The 22,561-nt window shown below is 49.9% G+C and overlaps 1 pseudogene; it reads left to right on the top strand.

Annotated features, from left to right (window-relative positions):
• The window catches only part of LOC141192322 (uncharacterized), a 40,192-nt pseudogene extending 19,770 nt beyond the window's left edge, over positions 1-20,422 (top strand).
• Positions 20,423-22,561: the final 2,139 nt, after the last annotated feature.

Here is a 22,561-nt window from a genome sequence, read left to right as displayed (position 1 = left end):
ATGGCAGGAGATCCACCCAGTCAGAATGGTGGGCATTAACGAAGTGCCGGAGGTAACTGGTCAGGTTCTGATTGATCCGCTCCACTTGACCATTAGACTGTGGGTGGTAAGCGGAGGAGAAGTCCAGGGTGACGTCCAGCAATTTACAAGTGGCTCTCCAGAAACGGGAAGTGAACTGTACTCCTCGATCCGACACGATGTGACGGGGCAGGCCATGAAGACGGAAGATGTGGCGGATAAAGTCTTTAGCTAGCTCGGGTGCAGACGGAAGACCTGGCAGTGGAATGAAGTGAGCCATCTTGGAAAAGCGGTCAGCGACCACCCAAATGACCGTACAACCGGCAGAGACGGGCAGATCAGTTATGAAGTCCATCGCTATATGCTGCCAGGGGGCAGCAGGTACTGGCAGAGGTAGGAGGCGGCCGGCCGGCAGGTGTCTCGGAACTTTGTTGCGGGCGCAGGACACACAGGCAGAAACAAAGTCTATTACATCCTTGTGCAGGTTAGGCCACCAGTAGTGCCGGGAAATAAGCTGGAGGGTCTTTTTCTGACCGGCGTGGCCAGCTAGTTTAGACGAATGACCCCAGTGTAGGATCTTCTCCCGATCAGGTACTGGTACGAACGTCTTACCGGGAGGGAGACGATTTAGACTCACGGGAGCCACCTGCATTACTCTGGCGGGATCGATGATGTGTTTCGGATCCTCCTCGAGATCAGACACCAGAAAGGATCGAGACAAGGCGTCCGCCTTGACGTTTTTGTCAGCTGGGCGAAAATGAAGGACAAAATCAAAACGAGGAAAAAACAAGGACCACCGGGCTTGGCGCGGGTTAAGTCTCTGGGCATGCTGGAGGTAAGCCAAGTTCTTGTGGTCAGTGTAAATTATTACCGGGTGAAGAGCCCCCTCGAGCAGGTAACGCCACTCCTCCAATGCCAGTTTGATGGCCAATAACTCTAGGTCTCCTATGGAATAGTTGCGCTCAGAGGAGGAGAAGAGTTTTGAGAAGAAGCCACAAGTTATCATCCTCCCGGAAGATGATTTTTGAGTAAGTACCGCTCCGGCTCCAGAGGAGGAGGCGTCAACTTCCAGGAAGAACTGCTTGTTGCCATCTGGGCGATGCAGCACCGGGGCGGAAGAGAAGGCCTGTTTAAGGGAAAGAAAGGCCTCCTCTGCTTCGGGTGGCCATTCTTTGGGACTAGTACCTTTACGGGTGAGCGCAGAAATTGGGACCGTCCGGGAAGAGAAGTGTGGTATGAAGAGGCGGTAGTAGTTGGCGAAGCCCAGGAATCGCTGAATGGCCTTCAACCCCTCCGGTCGGGGCCATTTCTCGATGGCAGACAGTTTCTCAGGATCCATTTGTAGGCCGGTCTGAGAGATAATGTAGCCCAGAAACGGAAGCGAGGTCTGCTCAAAGAGGCACTTCTCAAATTTAGCGTAGAGATGGTTCTGCCTTAGCCTGAGCAGGACCTGACGAACGTCCCTCCGGTGAGTCTGGAGATCCGGAGAGAAGACCAAGATGTCGTCCAGGTACACCACTACGCAGGAGTAGAGAAGGTCCCGGAAGATGTCATTGACCAACTCTTCAAAGACGGCAGGAGCGTTACAGAGACCAAAGGGCATTACCAGGTATTCATAGTGGCCGTCCCGGGTGTTGAATGCCGTCTTCCATTCATCCCCCTGACGAATACGAACCAGGTTGTACGCCCCACGAAGGTCCAGTTTGGTGAAGATCCTAGCCCCCCTCAGACGATCAAATAATTCTGGAATGAGCGGAAGGGGGTACTTATTCTTCACCGTGATCAGGTTTAGGCCTCTATAGTCTATACAGGGACGGAGAGAGCCGTCCTTCTTTTTGACGAAAAAGAAGCCTGCTCCCGCCGGGGAGGTAGATTTCCGGATGAATCCTCTGGCCAGATTCTCCTCAATATATTCGGACATTGACCGGGTCTCAGCAGCGGATAAAGGATAGATACGCCCACGGGGAGGAGTAGTACCGGGTAGCAGATCGATGGGACAGTCGTATGGTCTATGTGGTGGTAATGTCTCTGCCTCCTTTTTATTAAAGACATCTGCATAAGACCAATAAGGAATCGGAAGTCCAGGTAGATTAGCTGGGGTAGGAGAGGGACGGACGGGATGGACGGGAACCAGGCAGGTTTTATGACAGTCTTGTCCCCAGCGAAGGACCTCTCCGGTTTGCCAGTCTAGCACGGGTGCATGTCTCTGGAGCCAGGGCAGACCTAGCAAGAGGGCGTGAGAGAGTCCAGGCAGAACATGAAAGGAGATACTTTCAGAATGCAGCATTCCCACCTGCAGGGTAATGGATTCGGTGATGAGTTGAATGGGGCGAGGTAAGAGGCCCCCATCCACGGCAGCGACAGACAAGGGTACAGCCAGAGGTTTGGTGGGGATGCGGTATTTCTCAACCAGGGACTGTGAAATAAGGTTCCCGGCTGCTCCAGAGTCAAGTTGGGCTAGTTCGAAATAACGGTTCTCCCCGTAGATGATCGAAACTGACAACAGCAGGGATGGAGAGGATTTATTCTTGTCTAGGTGGACCTCTCTGAGCGAACCTAGACACAGGCGTTTCCCGACCTCTCCGGGCAGGCACGGATCCGGTGCTCCTTACTGCCACAGTAGAAGCAGCTCCCCTCGGCACGGCGTGAGTCCTGACGGGTTTTGACCATCTTGGTCTGGTCGACCTGCATAGGCTCAGGAGAGTGTACCTGGGGAGAGACGGAGGGAATGACGGGTTTCTGGAAAGTAGGAGCTAAACGTGGAATCCTTCTCTCACGGGTGACCTCTTTGGCACGCTCCTGGAACCGTAGGTCAATCCGGGTGGCAAGGGTTATTAGATCATCGAGAGAGGTAGGAATGTCCCGACCAGCAAGTTCATCTTTAATACGACCGGACAGACCCTCCCAGAAGACGGATACCAGAGCGTCGTTATCCCAGGCCAGCTCCGAGGCAAGGGTGCGGAACCGTATGGCATATTGGCCCACGGTGAGACCCTCCTGACGGAGGCGTAGCAGAGAGGATGCGGATGAGGTCTTCCGTCCGGGTTCGTCGAAGACTTTCCGGAAAGCCGAGAGAAAAGCAGGCAAGTTGGACACCAGGGGGTCTCCTCTCTCCCATAGAGGATTTAGCCAGGCCAGGGCCTCCCCGGTGAGATGGGACATGATAAAGGCAATTTTGGCCCGGTCGGAATTAAACTGATGGGACAAAAGTTCAAAGTGCAGGGTGCACTGATTTATGAAGCCCCGAGCCTGGGCGGAGTCGCCTCCGAAGCGAGGAGGTGCAGACAGCCGGGGACCGGGATAGGTTACCATGGTATTAGTGGGTAGCGGAGCTGCCGGGTTGCGAGTCATGGTACTGGCAGTGGTTGCAGGTGGTGCAGTCAGAGTGTCCAGGCGAGTATTGACATTCCGCAGGTGACCCAGGATGGACTCCTGTTGGGACCTTTGACGGGACAGTTCATGACACAGGTCCGTGAGCGAGGGAGCTTGGGTGCCACCGGGTTCCATGGCCCGAGCAAACTGTAACGGGTCCGGGAGGCGGAACCTCTGAGCTACTATACAAGGGGGCGGCCCTTGTAAGGGAGCGGGTGGCAGTCTCTGGGTGAACGGACAGGGAGTTACGGCAAGTGATCAGGGCAGTCTCTGGGTAAGGGGTAGGTACGACCTGTGATGGCAGAGCCTCCGGGTAGGCTAGCAGGCAGATGGTAGATGTGTGCTCCCAGGTGAGCAAGCGAGAGTCTCTGGAATAGCAGGTGGTCACGGCACGTGACGGCGGAGCCTCCGGGCTGGCAGGCAGGCAGGTAACGGAGAAGCGCTCCCAGGTGAGCGGGCAAGAGTCTCTGGAATAGCTGGTGGTCACCGCACGTGACAACGGGACCTCCGGGCTGGCAAGCAGGCAGGTAACGGAGATGCGCTCCCAGGTGAGCGGGCAAGAGTCTCTGAGATAGCTGGTGGTCACAGCACGTGACAACGGAGCCTCCGGGCTGGCAAGCAGGCAGGTAACGGAGAAGCGCTCCCAGGTGAGCGGGCAAGCTGGTCCATAGACAGACTGACCGGAGTAGTAAGGCAGACCGTCGGACCTCAGGCAAGCAGGCAGGTAGCTGATATGCGCTCCCAGGTGAGCGGGCAGGCTGGTCCTTTAGACAGACTGACAGGAGTAGTAAGGCAGACCGTCGGACCTCAGACTGGCAGACAGGTAACAAGTATTCAGGCAGGAATCAGGCAGGTAAGTGGCAGGTAACTGGCAGGTAACTGGCAGGTAACTGGCAACGGGACCTGAGGGCTGAAGCACAGGTGAGACACAGGTGCAAACAACATTGCTCGGGCACCTCCATTTTGGAGGAGGTGCCTTATATATGATGAAGTCCTCCGGCCATTGGCCGGGGACTCTTTAGGGCGGCGCGCGCGGCCCCTTTAAGAGGAGGGGAGTGCGCGCGCGCGCGCCCTAAGCACAGGGGCCGGGAAGGAGCGCGCGCTGAGAGCAGAGCAGGAGGAGGACGCCGGGACGGAGCGCGCGCTGACAGCAGAGCGGGGGGAGGATGCCGGGCACGGAGCAGAGCGGTGAGGGGAGCAGCGTCCCTGCCTAGCAGAGGGCAGGGACGCCGGCACTACAAAGGAGAGGTTCACCTCTGCTCCCATCCTTATGCAGCCTGATGTTACTAGGCCGTTTTTGGTTGAGGTTGATGCTTCCTCTGTGGGGGTTGGCGCAGTATTGTCTCAGGATAACGGGGATGGATTACATCCCTGTGCCTTTTTTTCAAAAAAATTTTCGGAGACTGAACTGAATTACGATATTGGTAATCGGGAATTATTGGCTATTAAACTCGCATTTGAACACTGGCGCCACTTCTTGGAAGGTGCGGAATTTCCCGTTCAGGTTCTTACGGATCATAAAAATCTGATATATCTTGATGCTGCCAAGCGCCTGAATGCCCGTCAGGCTAGGTGGGCACTGTTTTTCTCGCGGTTTAATTTCTCCGTTACTTACATCCCTGGTACTAAGAATGTTAAGGCGGATGCCTTGTCTCGCAGTTTTTCTCCCATAGTCGGTTCTGAGAAAGAGGAGAACATTTTACAAGAAGGTGTTGTGATAGCTGCTTTGGACTCCGTTTTGGAAAATGAGATTCTTAAAGCACAGGAGAATGCCCCTTCTAACACTCCTCATGGGAGGTTGTTTGTGCCTGGGACCTTTAGGAGAGATTTGTTTGTTGAGTGTCACGAATCTCGGTTGGCAGGTCATCCCGGAATCTCTGAGACCAAGAGACTGGTGGGTCGCAGTTTTTGGTGGCCTGGATGGCAGAAGGAAGTTATTAAGTGGGTGCGTCAATGTACTATATGTGCTAGATCTAAGTCCTCACATACTCCTGCTGGGGGGTTGCTTTGTCCTTTGGAGGTTCCCAGTGCTCCTTGGACACATTTGGCTATGGACTTTATAACTGACCTTCCCCCCTCTGAGGGTTTTACTGTCATCTGGGTGGTCGTGGACCGTTTTAGCAAGATGTGTCACTTGGTTCCCTTTGTCAAACTGCCCTGCGCTAAAACTCTCGCTAAGGCCTTTGTCAAGGAAATTGTCAGACTTCATGGCATTCCTACTGACATTGTTTCTGATAGGGGTCCTCAGTTTGTGGCTCGTTTTTGGCGTGCCTTTTGTGACAGGTTGGGAGTTCATTTATCGTTCTCGTCCGGATATCATCCTGAATCTAATGGCCAGACAGAAAGGAAAAACCAGGATGTTGAGCAGTTCTTGCGTTGTTTTGTGACAGACAATCAAGAGGGGTGGTCTGAGTTTCTGCCACTTGCTGAATTTGCTCTGAACAATCATACATCTTCTTCTGCTGGTTGTTCGCCTTTTTTTTGTTGTTCTGGGAGACATCCGTCGTTTGGGTCGTTCTCCAAGTTGGGATCTGCCGTGCCTGAGGAGGAGAATTTTTCCGGTGATTTGGAGAGAGTTTGGACGGATGTGCGTGGTAATCTTCAGGAGGCCAACAGAAAATCTAAGGACTACTTTGATAGGAAACGACAGGAGGTTTTGTTCGCTGTTGGTGACATGGTTTGGTTGTCCTCTAGGAATCTGCGGTTGAGGATTCCTTCTAAGAAATTGGGTCCCAAGTTTGTAGGGCCCTTTAAGGTGCTTCAGGTTGTCAACCAATCTGCTGTTAGGTTGGAGGTTCCTACCTCCTGGAGAATTAATCCGGTATTTCATGTCTCTCTGTTGAAAAAAGCTGTTGTATCGGATTGTGACGCCTCTGCCTCTGTTCCTCCGGTGGTGGAGGACGGGGAATATGAAATTTCTCGCATCCTTAACTCTAGACTGTATAGAGGTAGTTTGCAGTATCTTGTGGCCTGGAAAGGTTTCGGACCCGAGGATAACTCTTGGGTGAGGTCGGATGATGTTTCCGCGTCCAGACTTATCAGAGCGTTTCACAGGAGATTTCCTGATAAGCCTGGTCCTAGGGGATCCGGAGGATCCTCTTAGAAGGGGGGGTACTGTTAGAACCTTGCTCTTAGCTTTTTTTTCCTTTGCTGGTCACATGACCTTGTTGGCCTATTTAAGCCTGCTCCGCCCTTCTGGCTTTGCTGGACTTCATTGTATATCTACTTTCTAGCTAGCCTGTGCTCTGTGTCTTGCTCTGTTAGTTTGCTTGGTCTACTGACCTCTATGTTCTATATATTTTGTTTGTTCGTCTGTCTGCTACTATTTCTGTTAGGAGGTGTCCCATATTCCTCCCAGTCCTTAGTACTTGTAGGGATTCCTTCCCCACATCTATAGGTCTCCGTACAGACTAGCTTAGGACTTTAGCAGGTCTGATCGCAGGATCAGGTCCCCTGTTACATCGTAGGGATTCAGCTGAGTTCAATCGTAGGGACAGATCTCCTCTCTTTCCTTAGCTCTGGTAGCAGAACATAACAGTATTTCCAGGCCAGTGTGAACACGCTCCTAGCCTGTTCTTTCCGCCTTCTAGGGGCCGCATACCTAGACCTGTTCCTGTATCTTGCCTGTTCTTGTCTGTATACTCTCCTAGCCTGTTATCTGTTTTTCTCTATGTCCGTACCTTCCCTTTTCTTGCAGAATCTGATCCCGTACCTATCTCCTACTCGTTGTCTCTGTACTCTCGTTTGTGAGTTTGGAGTCCACTCCCTACTTCATTGCAAGTATCCTGTGTGTACCTAGTTCTGCCTTTCCCTTTCAGTCTGTTCCGTGAGAACAGAGCCCTGTCCCCTCCGCTCTGCCTTGCTTGCCGCTTCGGCGGTTCTTGCCTGCTCAGCTCTGTCCACCGCGTCTGCGGTTTCGCTTTGCTCTGCCCTGTCCACCGCGTCTGCGGTTTCGCTTTGCTCTGCCCTGTCCACCGCGTCTGCGGTTTCGCTTTGCTCAGCCCTGTCCACCGCGTCTGCCGTTTCGCTTTGCTCAGCCCTGTCCACCGCGTCTGTGGTTTTGCTTTGCTCAGCCCTGTCCACCGCATCTGCGGTTTCGAATTTGTCTCCCAGTCTGTACTGGACCCTACCCAGCCTGCGCTCTAGTCTGCCTGTTCCTGTATTCCCCGGGGTGGGTCAACAGCCGTGTCCGGAGTCTGACCTGGAGTAGCACCTGGTCCCTCTGCTCTTTTCCTCCCTGGTGCACTGGCGTCGTATGCCGTCGTGCGACCTTGGTCGGATCGGGCAGATACTTAGTTACGCCCCTCCAGGCACTCTCCGGTTCATGGCACAGTGGAATCACTAAACACGCACATGCCAGTCAGTCCGGGCGTGTGCATTACATGCTGTTTCTTGAGAAACTGCCGTAACAAGTGAAGACTGAGAGTAGGGGGCATCTTTGCATGCAGTATGGACAGGGGATTGCCTTGCACACACAACAGGGGGTTCTATTGCACGCACAACAGTGGAAGAAGCAGTGGTGATACCCGCTGACATTGGTTGTGGGGTTCGCCCCACAAAGTCGGGTGCTTTGCTGCCATGTGCCTGATCATGCTGGTGGTGGTCAGGCTGGTAGTTTTGTCACCCCTGCTGATGCTGGCATGGCAGGTGGTACAAATGGCCTTTTTGGGGTTATCAGCAGAGTCTTTAAAAAAATTCAAGACTCTGGAAGACCTACAGGTTGTACTGGCAACGTCCCTCGTGTTGGTGTTACGGGGAACTGTTGCCTGCCCTCTGTGTGCGGCCACCACACTGCTTCTTCCTGCCTGTTGGGGTACTCTGCCTCCCTCACCCTGTGTGCTGCTGGCCTCACTCTGCATGTCCTCCTGCCACGTTGGGTCAGTTACTAGATCATACACCACCTCCTCCTCTTCCACTTGCGAACCACAATCCTCCTCCTCACTTCCTGGCAATTGTGTCTCGTCATCGTCCACCTCTTGTGACAAATTGCCAGCGTCGACTTCCTGTGGCAGTGGCTGTTCAAATATTTGGGCATCGCTACATGGGATCTCCTCTTCCACCACTTCAAGCGGAGCAGGCGAGGGCCACAAATCTGGAAATGGACCAGTGAACAGCTCTTCAGAGTGTCCAAGTGTAGGATCAGTTGCTGTGTGATGACACTTGGCATGGTGGGAGGAAGGAGCATCAGGGTAAGGAGGAGTATGGGGTCGAGAGTCACGGCTACTAAGATTTGACTGTGTGGAAGACAGACCGGAGGTGGTGGTGCCCAGGTAACTGGAAGTATTATCTGCTATCCAATTAATAACCTGTTCACACTGATCAGGTCGAAATACTGGTGTTGTTCTGTGCTTCCCTAGTAATTCGGTCAAGAACTGGGAGTGAGAAGATGTAGCTGTTGGCTGTGGCACATTTTCACCTTGGCCACGGCCCCGTCCTCTGCACGCACCATCACCAGAACGTCCAGTTCCACGTCCCTTGCCACGCGCCTTGTCCATTGTAAATGAAGTAAAATAGCTTACACTCGCACTATGAATGGAAAAAGGGTAATAAAAAGTAGATTGGAACCGTGGAAGAGGAAAACCACAGTTCTATTTCTCGGGCCTACACCAAACTCTTTTAAACAGATATATTTGTGTCTGAACAATCAGGAGACACTATTACTGTTTTTCTTTACGGAAAAAATACCAAAAGCTGGATAATATAGATTTTTTACCTTGGAACGGCAAAACCACAGTTATAATTTACTGGTGTATACCAGACTCTTTTAAACAGATATATTTGTGTCTGAACAATCAGGAGACACTATTACTGTTTTTCTTTACGGCAAAAAATGCCAAAAGCAGGATAATACAGAGATTTTACCCGTGGAACTGCAAAACCACACTTCTAGTTCTCAGGCCTATACCAAACTCTTTTAAACAGATATATTTGTGTCTGAACAATCAGGAAGCACTATTACTGTTTTTCTTTATGGCAAAAAATGCCAAAAGCAGGATAATAAAGAGATCTGACCCGTGGAACTGCAAAACCACACTTCTATTTCTCTGGCCTACACCAGACTATTTTAAACAGATATATTTGTGTCTGAACAATCAGGGAGAATCTATAACTGTTTTTCTTTACGGAAAAAATACCAAAAGCTGGATAATAGAGATTTTTACCGTGGAACGGCAAAACCACAGTTATAATTTACTGGTGTATACACTCAAACTGTTTTTTTTAGGTAAAAATGGCCCAAAAGTGGATAACACAGAGGTTTGAACCGTGGAACTGCAAAACCACACTTCTATTTCTCTGGCCTACACCAGACTCTTTTAAACAGATATATTTGTGTCTGAACTGTCACAGACTGTTACGGATCCGGGTGGTGGAACCTCTGTGCCGCGGTGCAAGGAGGGACCCAGAGGGGCGTAACTAAGTATCAATTCAGACCGCCCCTGGTCGTACGGCGGCTAACGACTCCGTGACCAGGGAGGGACCGAGCAGAGGGACCAGGTGCTACTCTGGGGACGACCTTGTAAGAGAGCAGGTGGCTCCCACGGGTCAGCAGGCTGGGACTGACCGGTATAGCGGATGAACACAACAGGCAGGCAGAAGTCTCTGAATAGTTGACAGGTGGTCACGGCACATGACGGCAGGGCAGGTAGAAGTCTCTAGGTAACAGGCACGTGGTCACGGCAAGTGACAGCATGAGCCTCCAGGTAGGCTACGGTAAGTGATGGCCAAGCAGGCTGAAGTCTCTAGGTTAGCAGGTGGGTGGACATGGCAAGTGACAGCAGGAGCCTCCAGGTAGGCTATCAGGTAACAGGCAGGTAACAGACGAGTGCTCCCAGGTGAGCGGGCTGGCAGGCAGCAGGCAGGTAACTGGCAGGTGCTTCCTGGTAAGCAGGCGGACTTGCCCATAGACAGACTGGCGGGTAGAACGGAAGGCAGACTGTCGGGCTGGAGAGTAGTCAGACTGGCGGACTGGAACAGTAGTCAGGCTGGCAACTGGACCTGAGGGCTGAAGCAGAGGTAAGTATGCTGTGCATCAACTTTTGCTCGGGCACCTCCATTTTGGAGGAGGTGCCTTATATATGGGAGGACCCTCGGCTATTGACCGGGGACTCCTTAGGCAGCGCGCGCGGCCCCTCTAAGAGAGAGGGAGCGCGTGCGTGCTTTAAGCACAGTGCCCGGGAAGCTGCGTGCGCCGGCAGCAGCAGGAAGAGGAGCGCAGGAGGACGCCGCGCGGGGAGGTGAGAGGGACGGCGTCTCTTCCTGGCAGGGAGCAGAGATGCCAATGCTACACAGACACTTTTTTATGGGGGGGGCGGGGGGGTTAATAAGACTGGTATTTGTACAGTGTGAAGGAGGAAAAAAAAAAAAAGAGGATTTAAATGAAAAAAAAAGGATTTTTCCTGGCCCCCGAGACCTGGAGCTAAGTCCAGCAATTTCAGCAACAGGAGCAGCACACAGGACTGTAGTGCAGCGTTTGCTGGTATAACCACTGCGTCTCCTATACAGCCTGCCTGCCTGATATCTGGGATGGATATTAGTCCTGAGAAGGACTGTTTGTTTGATTTGGCAGGCTTTAGAGACCCTACACTACCTATTTCGCACTATAAATCACTCCCTAGCTCAGCAGCACTTTCCCTACACTAGCTGATTCCGGCCGTCTGTGTCCAAGATGGCGGCGCCTGGTTTTAAATACTCGAGGTGACGCTGTGCGGCCAGCCAATCAATGTAATGCCCACAACCAACATGGCTGCGGCATTACAGTGACTGGCTGGCGATCCCTGCATGTTCATTGGCTCTGTAAAGAGCGCCAAACATGCAGGGCGGAGACCCGAGCTCCCGCCCGAGTAACCCGGAAATACTTGGTGCTCACCGAACATCCCGAGTAGTGAGATGCTCGGGCGAGTACCAAGCAGTGTCGAGCATGCTCGCTCAACACTAGTGATCACAATTTTACCTCTAGACCACAACATTTTCCTCCATCCAAAAATGTTCACATTACATTTTGTAATTGTGAAAGACCTTTTCTGTAGAACTTACAATCTGGAGGATCCACCTACCACCTGGGATTAGAAGACACTGACCATTACCTGCTCAGATCTGTAAACTACAAAGCCAAATGACAGCGTATGTAGAATGTGCTGACAAGCTGGAAAATTACTTGAAGAAAAATATTATGATGGGCTGTAAGAGAAAGCGGAGGGTAATGATGCTGTTGGCTTCCTAGATCCCTGATATCTTATTGGATGAATCTACCTTCTCTCCCTTCTGTGCTGCTGAATGTCCTCATATGGTCCCTACAAGACCAGGTCCAGTCTTTCTGGCCAAACTTCACTTTTATGATCGACAACATTAAATGTGCAGTGAGGCCAAGTGTGAATTTCTGTACAATAACAACAGAGTTTCCCTTTATCCTGACTTTTCAATTTCTTTTAAAACCAACAACTTCAAACAGGATTGTGATAAACTACAGAAAAAAACATTACACCTGTGCCATGATATATCTCTAAGCTGTGCGTGGCTGATGGCTGTAATATACATTTATTCCCGCCTGCAGGAGATGGGTTGGCATGGATCGAGCCCTGGTTTCATGGATTCACTCCACGTCATAAATTCCATTATGTTTTCAGTCCTAAGGAATTCAGATTACTGCACAATCTCTCCTGAAATGGGGGCACTAATACTTTCTATACTCTTCTGCTCAGGACTCATAGTAGCTCCAATGGTCCACCATAAATGAGTGCAACTCTGGTTTAGTGTTGGAGCTCTCCCCTCTTACATACGTTTTTATTGAGGATGTAACATATCTACAGGTCCCAGGCACCCTAATCTTACTGGCTGGACAGAACCTGTACCGCCCAGAGCTTATGGTTCTGACGTCTCCTCCATCACCAGCGCCGCTTGCAGAATGAATAAGGCTGCTACTGGTGACAGAAGCAGACGTCACAGGAGCAGATCTCCGGGGAGATGGGACCCACCATTTACAGAAACCTTAATATGACAAAATGGCAGAAAACCAGAGCAATAGAAATCACCATAAAGTGACTCCATTTTGGAAATTATAACCCTCAGTGAATTAATCTATAGGAGTAGCAATTATTTTGACTCCACGGGCCCCTTCTGGAAATTAGCATACAATGGATGTTGGAGAGTATTTTAATACCCAACACATAGTGCCCAGATTGTGCTCCAGGAGACCCACACACTGTAAATTAAGTGGGTTCTTCTCACTGTTACGGGTCCGGGAGGTGGAACCTCTGTGCTGCGGTGCAAGAAGGGACCCAGAGGGGCGTAACTAGGTATCAGCTCGAAGCGACCAAGGTCATACGGCGGCTCAATCGACTCCGTGACCAGGAAGGGTCCGAGCTGAGGGACCAGGTGCTACTCTGGGGACGACCTTGTATGGGAGCAGGTGACTCCCATGGTACAGATAGTAGGGACTGACCAGTATTGCAGATGGGTGCAGCAGGCAGGCTGACGAGTGCTCCAGGTAGATGGACTGGCAGACGAGTCAGGTGACGACAAGCAGGAACCTCCAGGTAGGTACGGCAGATAACAAGTAGAAGCCTCCAGGTAGGCTGTCAGGTAGGCACGGCAAGTGCTGGCAGGAGTCTCTAGGTAGGCTGTCAGGTAGGCACGGCAAGTGCTGGCAGTAGTCTCTAGGTAGGCTGTCAGGTGGTCACGGCAAGTGACGGCGGAGGCCTCCAGGTAGGCACGGCAGGTAACAGGCAGGTGCTTCCAAGTAAGCGGGCTGGCAGGCACGGCAGGTAACAGCGAGGAGGTGAGAGGGATGGCCTCTCTGCCTGGCAGGGGGCAGAGACGCCGATGCTACAGTACCCCCCCCCCCTTTACGCCCCCTCTTTTTTGGCCAGAAAGAAATTTTTAAAGGAGAAGCGGGGCATGAATGTTCTCCCTGGGTTCCCAAGTTCTCTCCTCTGGGCCAAACCTCTTCCAATCCACCAGAAAAAAGGTTTTTCCTCTTACCCTCTTGGTGGCCAGAATGTTCTCTACCTCAAAAACGTCCTCAGCGGAAACCGGAGCAGGGGGAGTACCTGGATTGTTGGAAAAAGAATTAAACACAACTGGTTTGAGGAGAGATACGTGGAAGGAGTTGGGAATCTGCAAGGTGGCCGGGAGTTTTAACTTGTAGGCCACTGGGTTGATTTGTTTGAGGACTTCAAATGGACCGATGAACCGAGGACCCAACTTATAGGAGGGTGTTTTGAGCCGGACATGTTTGGAAGAGCCAGACTTTATCTCCTGGACGGAATTGAGGAGGATCCAGACGTCTCTTGTCAGCATGTTTCTGAAGAAGTGCGGATCTAGTATTTTCCCAAATGGTGGAGAATTTGCTGACTAGAGACTCCGCGGCAGGGTTGTCCACCGAGGAGGAGATGGGAAACGGAATCCGGGGAAGTTGACCGTAGACCACAAAGAACGGGGATTTAGAAGTAGATTCGCTCTCATGGTTGTTGTAGGAGAACTCGGCCCATGGTAGGAGCTCCACCCAATCGGTATGGTGAGCATTAACAAAGTGCCGGAGGTAGCTGGTAAGGATTTGGTTGATACGCTCTACTTGGCCATTGGACTGTGGATGGTAGGCGGAGGAGAAATCCCGGGTGACATCCAGCAGCTTACACGTAGCTCTCCAGAAGCGTGAGGTGAACTGAACCCCTCGATCCGACACAATGTGGAGGGGTAGGCCATAAAGACAGAAGATATGAAGGATGAAATCCTTAGCCAGCTCTAATGCAGACGGGAAACCAGGCAGAGGGCTGAAGTGGGCCATTTTAGAAAAGCGGTCAGCGACCACCCAAATGACTGTACAACCGGCAGAAACAGGGATATCGGTAATAAAGTCCATGGCAATGTGCTGCCATGAGGCAGCAGGTACAGGAAAAGGCAGGAGGCGACCGGCTGGAAGATGTCTGGGAACTTTGTTGCGGGCACAGGACGAACAGGCCGAGACGAAGTCTGCCACATCCTTGTGCAGGGTAGGCCACCAGTAATGCCGGGTAATAAGCAGGAAGGTCTTCTTTTGGCTAGCATGGCAGGCTAGTTTAGATGAATGACCCCAGTGAAGAACCTTCTCACGATCTGGAACCGCTACAAACGTCTTACCGGGTGGAAGACGAGTCAGATCCAAGGGGGCCACAGTCATCACTTTGGAGGGGTCGATGATGTGCATAGGCTCCTCCTCTTGATTGGAGGACAGGAAGGATCGGGACAAGGCGTCGGCTTTGACATTCTTGCCCGCTGAGCGGTAATGTAGGATAAAGTTGAAGCGGGCGAAGAACAAAGACCACCGGGCCTGACGCGGATTGAGTCTTTGGGCATTCTGGAGATATGCCAGGTTTTTGTGATCCGTATAGATGATCACTGGGTATAGAGCCCCTTCAAGCAGGTAACGCCACTGCTCCAGCGCCAATTTAACGGCCAACAGTTCTTGGTCTCCTATGGAGTAGTTGCGCTCAGACGAGGAAGAAGAGTTTGGAGAAGAAGCCGCAGGTTACCATTCTCCCGGATAAAGATTTTTGGGTGAGCACCGCTCCGGCTCCGGAGGAGGAAGCATCAACCTTCAGGAAGAACTGTTTGTTGCAGTCCGGATGGTGCAGCACTGGGGCAGAGGAGAAGGCTTGTTTTAAGGAAAGGAAGGCCTCCTCAGCTTCGGGCGGCCATTCCTTGGGATTTGCTCCCTTACAGGTGAGCGCAGAGATGGGAGCAGTCCGGGAAGAGAAGTGCGGGATGAAGAGACGATAATAGTTGGCGAAGCCCAGGAATCGCTGAATTGCCTTCAACACCTCCGGACGGGGCCACTTTAGGACAGCAGAGTTTCTCGGGATCCATTCGTAAGCCTGTCTGGGAGATAACATAGCCCAGGAATGGAAGAGAGGTTTGCTCGAAGAGGCACTTCTCAAATTTTGCATAGAGGTGATTCTGCCTGAGCCTAAGCAGGACCTGACGAACATCCCTCCAGTGTGTGGGAAGATCCGGAGAGAAGACCAAGATATCGTCTAGGTCCAGATGTTGTTGACCAATTCTTGGAAGACGGCGGGAGCATTGCAGAGATCGAAGGGCATCACACTGTATTCATAGTGACCATCCCGGGTATTGAATGCCGTCTTCCACTCGTCTCCTTGACGGATCCGGACCAGGTTATATGCCCCACGTAGATCTAGCTTGGTAAAGATCCTAACTCCCTTAAGACGGTCAAACAACTCGGAGATGAGCGGCAGGGGGTATTTGTTTTTGACCGTGATTTGGTTGAGTCCTCTATAGTCAATACAGGGGCATAATGAACCATCTTTCTTCTTGACGAAGAAGAATCCGTCTCCAGCCGGGGAGGTAGATTTCTGGATGAATCCCCTGGCCAGATTCTCCTCGATGTACTCCGACATGGCCCAGGTTTTGGCCGACGACAACGGTTAAATACTCCCACGGGGTGGAGTGGCACCGGGTACCAGGTCGATCGGGAAATCATATGGCCTATGAGGTGGCAGTGTCTCTGCTTCCTTTTTATCGAAGACATCTGCATAGGGCCAGTAAGGTGCCGGTAGACCGGGCAAATTAGCCGGGGTAGGTGGAGGACGAGCCGGGCGAACCGGAACCAGGCAGGTCCTATGGCAATCCTGCCCTCACCAGAGTACTTCACCGGATTGCCAGTTCAGCACGGGTTCATGTCTCTGAAGCCAGGGTAGACCTAGCAATAGGGAGTGAGAGAGTCCGGATAGCACATGAGCACATGGAAGGAGATCCTCTCAGAATGCAGCATTACCACCTGCAGGGTTATAGGTTCTGTGACAAGCAGGATGGTCACCGGAAGGAGTCTTCCATCCACGGAGGCGACTGCCAATGGTTCAGCCAGAGGTTTGGTGGGAATCCGATATCTCTCTACCAAGGACTGGGAAATGAGGTTTCCAGCGGCTCCAGAATCCAGGTGAGCAATTTCAAAGTAACGGTTCTCTGCCCAGGAGATAGAGACAGACAAAGTCATGGACGGAGAGGGTTTACTTTTGCCTAGGACGACCTCTCCGAGCGGTCCTAGACACTGGAATTTCCCAGCTTCTCCGGGCAGGAACGGATGAAGTGCTCCTTACTGCCACAATAGAAACAGCTCCCCTCTGCTTGGCGTGACTCTTGGTGAGATTTGACCATCTTGGTCGGGTCGATCTGCATAGGTTCGGGCGAGCGTGCCCGTGGAGTAGCTGGTTGAGAGGCAGGTCTCTGGAAAGTAGGAGCAAGGCGAGGAAATTTTCTCTCCCGGGTAGTCTCTTTAGCACGTTCCAGGAAACGGATGTCGATCCGAGTAGCAAGTGACACCAGATCATCCAAGGTGGTAGGAATGTCCCGGCCGGCTAACTCGTCCTTAATCCGACCGGAAAAACCCTCCCAGAAGGTGGACACCAGGGCTTCGTTGCCCCAGGTCAGCTCAGAAGCAAGGGTACGGAAGCGTATGGCATACTGGGCCACGGTGAGACTCTCTTGGCGGAGACGGAGCAATGAGGAGGCAGTAGAAATTTTCGTCCGGGCTCATCAAAGACCTTCCGGAAGGCAGAGAGGAAAGCCAGAAGATCAGACACCAGGGAATCCCCTCTCTCCCATAGGGGGTTGAGCCATGCCAGTGCTTCCCCGGTGAGGTGAGACATGATGAATGCCAGCTTGGCCCGGTCGGAGGGAAATTGATGTGCCAAAAGTTCAAAGTGCAGCGTACACTGGTTCAGAAAGCCCCGACATGAGACGAGGTCACCTCCAAAACGAGGAGGCGCAGAAAGCCGGGGACCTGGGCTGGATGCCGTGGTATTGGTGAGCAGCGGTGCTGCCGAAGCGGGAGTCGCACGACTTGAGGCGGACACAGGTGGGACAGACAGCGTGTCCAGATGGGAGTTGACATTCCGCAGATAGTTCAGGATGGTTTCCTGTTGGTCTCTCTGACGAGAGACCTCCTGGTACAGGTCAGTAAGCGAGGGGGCTTGGGGGCCACTGGGTTCTATGGCCCGAGCAAACTGTTACGGGTCCGGGAGGTGGAACCTCTGTGCTGCGGTACAAGGAGGGACCCAGAGGGGCGTAACTAGGTATCAGCTCGAAGCGACCATGGTTGTACGGCGGCTCAATCGACTCCGTGACCAGGAAGGGTCCGAGCAGAGGGACCAGGTGTTACTCTGGGGACGACCTTGTATGGGAGCTGGTGACTCCCACGGTACAGATAGTAGGGAGTATTGCAGATGGGAGCAGCAGGCAGGCTGACGAGTGATCCAGGTAGATGGACTGGCAGACAAGGCAGGTGACAAGCAGGAACCTCCAGGTAGGTACGGCAGATAACAAGCAGAAACCTCCAGGTAGGCTGTCAGGTAGGCACGGCAAGTGCTGGCAGGAGTCTCTAGGTAGGCTGTCAGGTAGGCACGGCAAGTGCTGGCAGGAGTCTCTAGGTAGGCTGTCAGGTGGTCACGGCAAGTGACGGCGGAGGCCTGCAGGTAACAGGCAGGTGACAGGCAGGTGCTTCCAGGTAAGCGGGCTGGCAGGCACGGCAGGTAACAGGCAGGTGCTTCCAGGTAAGCGGGCTGGCAGGTAACAGGCAGGTGCTTCCAGGTAAGCGGGCTGGCAGGCACGGCAGGTAACAGGCAGGTGCTTCCAGGTAAGTGGGCTGGCAGAGCCCATAGACAGACTGGCGGACTGAAGGGAAGACAGCCTGTCGGGCTGGAGAGTAGTCAGGCTGGCGGACAGGACTGGGAGTCAGGCTGGCGGGCAGGACTAGTAGTCAGGCTTGCAGCGGGACCTTAGGGCTGAAGCAGAGGTAAGAACACTGTGCAACAACTATTGCTCAGGCACCTCCATTTTTATATATGGGAGGACCTCCGGCTATTGGCCGGGAACTCCTTAGGACGGCGCGCGCGGCCCCTTTAAGAGAGAGGGAGCGCGCGCCCTAAGCACAGTGCCCGGGAAGCAGCGCGCGCCAGCAGCAGCAGGAAGAGGAGCGCTGGAGGACGCCGGGCGGGGAGCGCAGGGAGCGAGGAGGTGAGAGGGACGGCGTCTCTGCCTGGCAGGGGGCAGAGACGCCGATGCTACACTCACTATAGTAATGCCAAATACATGGAGGCTAAATGTGGTTTTGGCGCACTGCAAGGCTCAGTAGCGGAGGGGAGATTTGATTTTAGGAGAGCGGAGATTGCTGGATCGGTTTATTGATGAGTAGAAGCTTTTATTGGTATAATTTTCACCTACATAACCTTTTTTGATGGCTTCTTATTCCATATTTTGGAGGCTGAATGAACAAACAGTTGAACACTATGCTCCACTGGTTTATTCTATGAGGTTTTCAATTAGACTGTGAACTGTCATTCTGTCAATAACTTGTCATTTCTACAGACATTTTAAGTAGAAATGTTCAAAAATATAAATTCAAGGATATTTTATTCAAAATTAATAATTGTTTTTTTCTTGGTAGATGACTATACCAGGAGATTAGAGGGACAGGAGATTTTTAAATCGGATGATCTTGAGATCCCACAGGATACAATTGAAGTGAATGCCATTACTCCAGATATACCATCATCCCTTCACAGCAAAGATCTGTCATCTGATCCTTTGAAACAGGTTCTGTCTTCTGATTCATTACTGACTACTAAGGAATGTCAAAATAAAAAAATAAGCATTAAAAAACGAACTGCTCATAAAGGAAAGAAGTCATTTTCACTTTCAGAAAATGGAAATAGTTTTACCCTCGAAAAGTCTATTCTTAAACATCAAAAAATTCACACAGTGGACAATAGATTTTTTTGTTCCAAATGTGGGAGATGTTTTAACAAGAAATCAGATTTTGTGAAGCACCAGAGACTTCACATAGGGGAGAAGCCTTTTTCATGTTCAGAATGTGAAAAATGTTTTAACCAAAAAGCGCATCTTAATAGCCACCAGAGAACCCACACAGGGTTGAAGTCCTTTTCCTGTTCAGAATGTGGGAAATGTTTTAACCAGAAATCAGATTTGATTAAGCACCAGAGAACTCACACAGGGGAGAAGCCTTTTTCATGTTCAGAATGTGGAAAATGTTTTAATCATAAAATGATTCTTGATAACCACAAGAGAACTCACACAGGGGAGAAGCCTTTTTCATGTTCAGAATGTGGGAAATGTTTTAACCAGAAATCAGATTTGATTAATCGCCTTTTTCATGTTCAGAATGTGGAAAATGTTTTAATCGTAAAATGATTCTTGATAAACACAAGAGAACCCACACAGGGGAGAAGCCCTTTTCATGTTCAGAATGTGGGAAATGTTTTAACCAGAAATCAGATTTGATTAATCACCAGAGAACTCACACAGGGGAGAAGCCTTTTTCATGTTCAGAATGTGGAAAATGTTTTAATCGTAAAATGATTCTTGATAACCACAAGAGAACACACACAGGGGAGAAGCCTTTTTCATGTTCAGAATGTGAAAAATGTTTTAATTGTAAAATGATTCTTGATAACCACAAGAGAACTCACACAGGGGAAAAGCCTTTTTCATGTTCAGAATGTGGGAAATGTTTTAACCAGAAAGCGCATCTTAATAACCACCAGAGAACCCACACAGGGGAGAAGCCTTTTTCATGTTCAGAATGTGGGAAATGTTTTAATTGTAAAGTGATTCTTGATAACCACCAGAGAACCCACACAGGGGAGAAGCCCTTTTCATGTTCAGAATGTGGGAAATGTTTTAACCAGAAATCAGCTTTGGTTAAGCACCAGAGAACTCACACAGGGGAGAAGCCTTTTTCATGTTCAGAATGTGGGAAATGTTTTAACCAGAAAGCGCATCTTAATAACCACCAGAGAATTCACACAAGTGAGAAGCCTTTTTCCTATTCTTTTTTTTTTTAAGACATTTTTATTGAGATTTTTTCATTAGTTTTTTTGTTACAAAACAATAAACCAGTACATACAATAATAAAATAACATACCATAGGGATCACATACATGCATCTCTCCTATATATACTTTCAGCTTGCCCATTACCGTCTGATAACTTGCAGTTACTATATCTTACAATTAACATTCTACATTCTTGAAATCTTTTATATAACCATAATATTGTAATAAACATTATAATCCTATACACATATAGGTGGGCTATATTACCCATACCACATGTTAAGGAATTCCAATACACATTACAATGAAACATTAGACCTCGCCAATACCCCCCTCCCCCATAAGTCATTGTCTCTCCAACAATAACCCCCTTGATGGCATTCCAGGTGTATCCAACCATAAGCCCTATATTTTCTCTAATTTATTCATTCAGTTTTGTTTTTTATATACCCCTTTTTCTAATGTGATAATGTTATTTATCCTATTTTTGAGTTCACTCATTTCTGGAGGTGAGGGGTTAATCCATTTGGATGCAATATGTTTCCTAGCTTGAAATAAAATATGTGAAATCCCTATTGAAATTGGGTCAAATTCCATATCATCTTCTAATATACCTAATAGGCATTCTTTGGGGTCTGGTTGAATATCTATTTTATATACCCTCTTTATAATAGACAGAACTCCTTTCCAGTATTTACCTGACTCCCGGCATTCCCATAGCGTATGTAATAGGCCCGCAGCATCCATGTTACATCTTGGACATTCAGCGGCAGTCCGGTATCCTATGTTACATAGGAATCTAGACGTCTTATATTTCCTATGTATTAATATGATCTGGGAAAATCTCTGCGCCTCATATAAAGATAATTGGGGAACCAGTTCTAATACCGCTCCCCATTGATCCTCAGAAATTGGACCTTTATCTCCATCCATTTTTGTCTAGCTGGAGAAGGAAATATTTTTAAATAATTATCAAGAAGGACTCAGTAAATATCAGAAATACGACCCTTAGGATTTCCCTTCTCTAAAAGCAAATTAACAAAAGTATTATTTTCTACCCAAAAGAGCGTCCATCTTGATTGTGCATTAAATGAATGCCGAAACTGTAGAGATTTATAGAATTGTTTATTTGTCAACCCAAATTCCCCCTTTAATTGATCAAAGGACTTAAGTATTCCTTCAGATAATATGTTTTATATCGTATATATGTTTTATATCGTATATATTCCTTTATCCTCCCAACTCCGGAATCCCTCTAATTTATAGACCTCTGCATATTTATTATTAAACCATATAGGTGTAGATTCATTGCAGTCTCCTATTTCCATTATATCTTTACCCCTATCCCAGACCTTGTAGAGTAGAGCAAGTGTAGGGTATAGTGATTTCTTGTGTGCGAGGTCATTCAGTTCCACTATATGAATAGGAATATTCCACGGTGTTCCTGAGGTAATTAACCGCTTAATACTATTTGGGTTTGCAGCGCTATGCCACCCACCCAAATGTTGCAATTGCGCTGCCATATAATACAGTGGGGCAAGAAAGTATTTAGTCAGCCACCAATTGTGCAGGTTCTCCCACTTAAAAAGATGAGAGAGTCCTGTAATTGACATCATAGGTCGACCTCAGCTATGAGAGACAAAATGAGAAAACAAATCCTGAAAATCACATTGTCTGATTTGGAAAGAATTTTTTTTTCATATTTTGGTGGAAAATAAGTATTTGGTCAATTACAAAAGTTCATCTCAATACTTTGTTATATATCCTTTGTTGGCAATGCCAGAGGTCAAATGTTTTCTGTAAGTCTTCACAAGGTTGGCACACACTGTTGCTGGTATGTAGGCCCATTCCTCCATGCAGATCTCCTCTAGAGCAGTGATGTTTTGGGGCTGTCGCTGGGCAACACAGACTTTCAACTCCCTCCAAAGGTTTTTTATAGTGTTTAGATCTGGAGACACTAGACAATTCCAGGACCTTGAAATGCTTCTTACGAAGCCACTCCTTCATTGCCCTGGCGGTGTGCTTTGGATCATTGTCATGCTGAAAGACCCAGTCAAGTTTCATCTTCAATGCCCTTGCTGATGGAAGGAGGTTTGCACTCAAAATTTCACGATACATGAGCCCATTCATTCTTTCATGTACACGGATCAGTCGTCCTGGTCCCTTGGCAGAGACACAGCCCCAAAGCATGATGTTGCCACCCCCATGCTTCATAGTAGGTATGTTCTTTGGATGCAACTCAGCATTCTTTCTCCTTCAAACACGCCGAGTTGTGTTTCTACCAAACAGTTCTACTTTGGTTTCATCTGACCATATGACATTCTCCC

Source organism: Phyllobates terribilis, unplaced genomic scaffold (assembly GCF_046119375.1).
Source record: "Phyllobates terribilis strain yellow unplaced genomic scaffold, ASM4611937v1 Scaffold_60__1_contigs__length_8166268, whole genome shotgun sequence".
Taxonomy (NCBI): domain Eukaryota; kingdom Metazoa; phylum Chordata; class Amphibia; order Anura; family Dendrobatidae; genus Phyllobates; species Phyllobates terribilis.
This window is presented reverse-complemented; position numbering and strand designations above follow the sequence as displayed.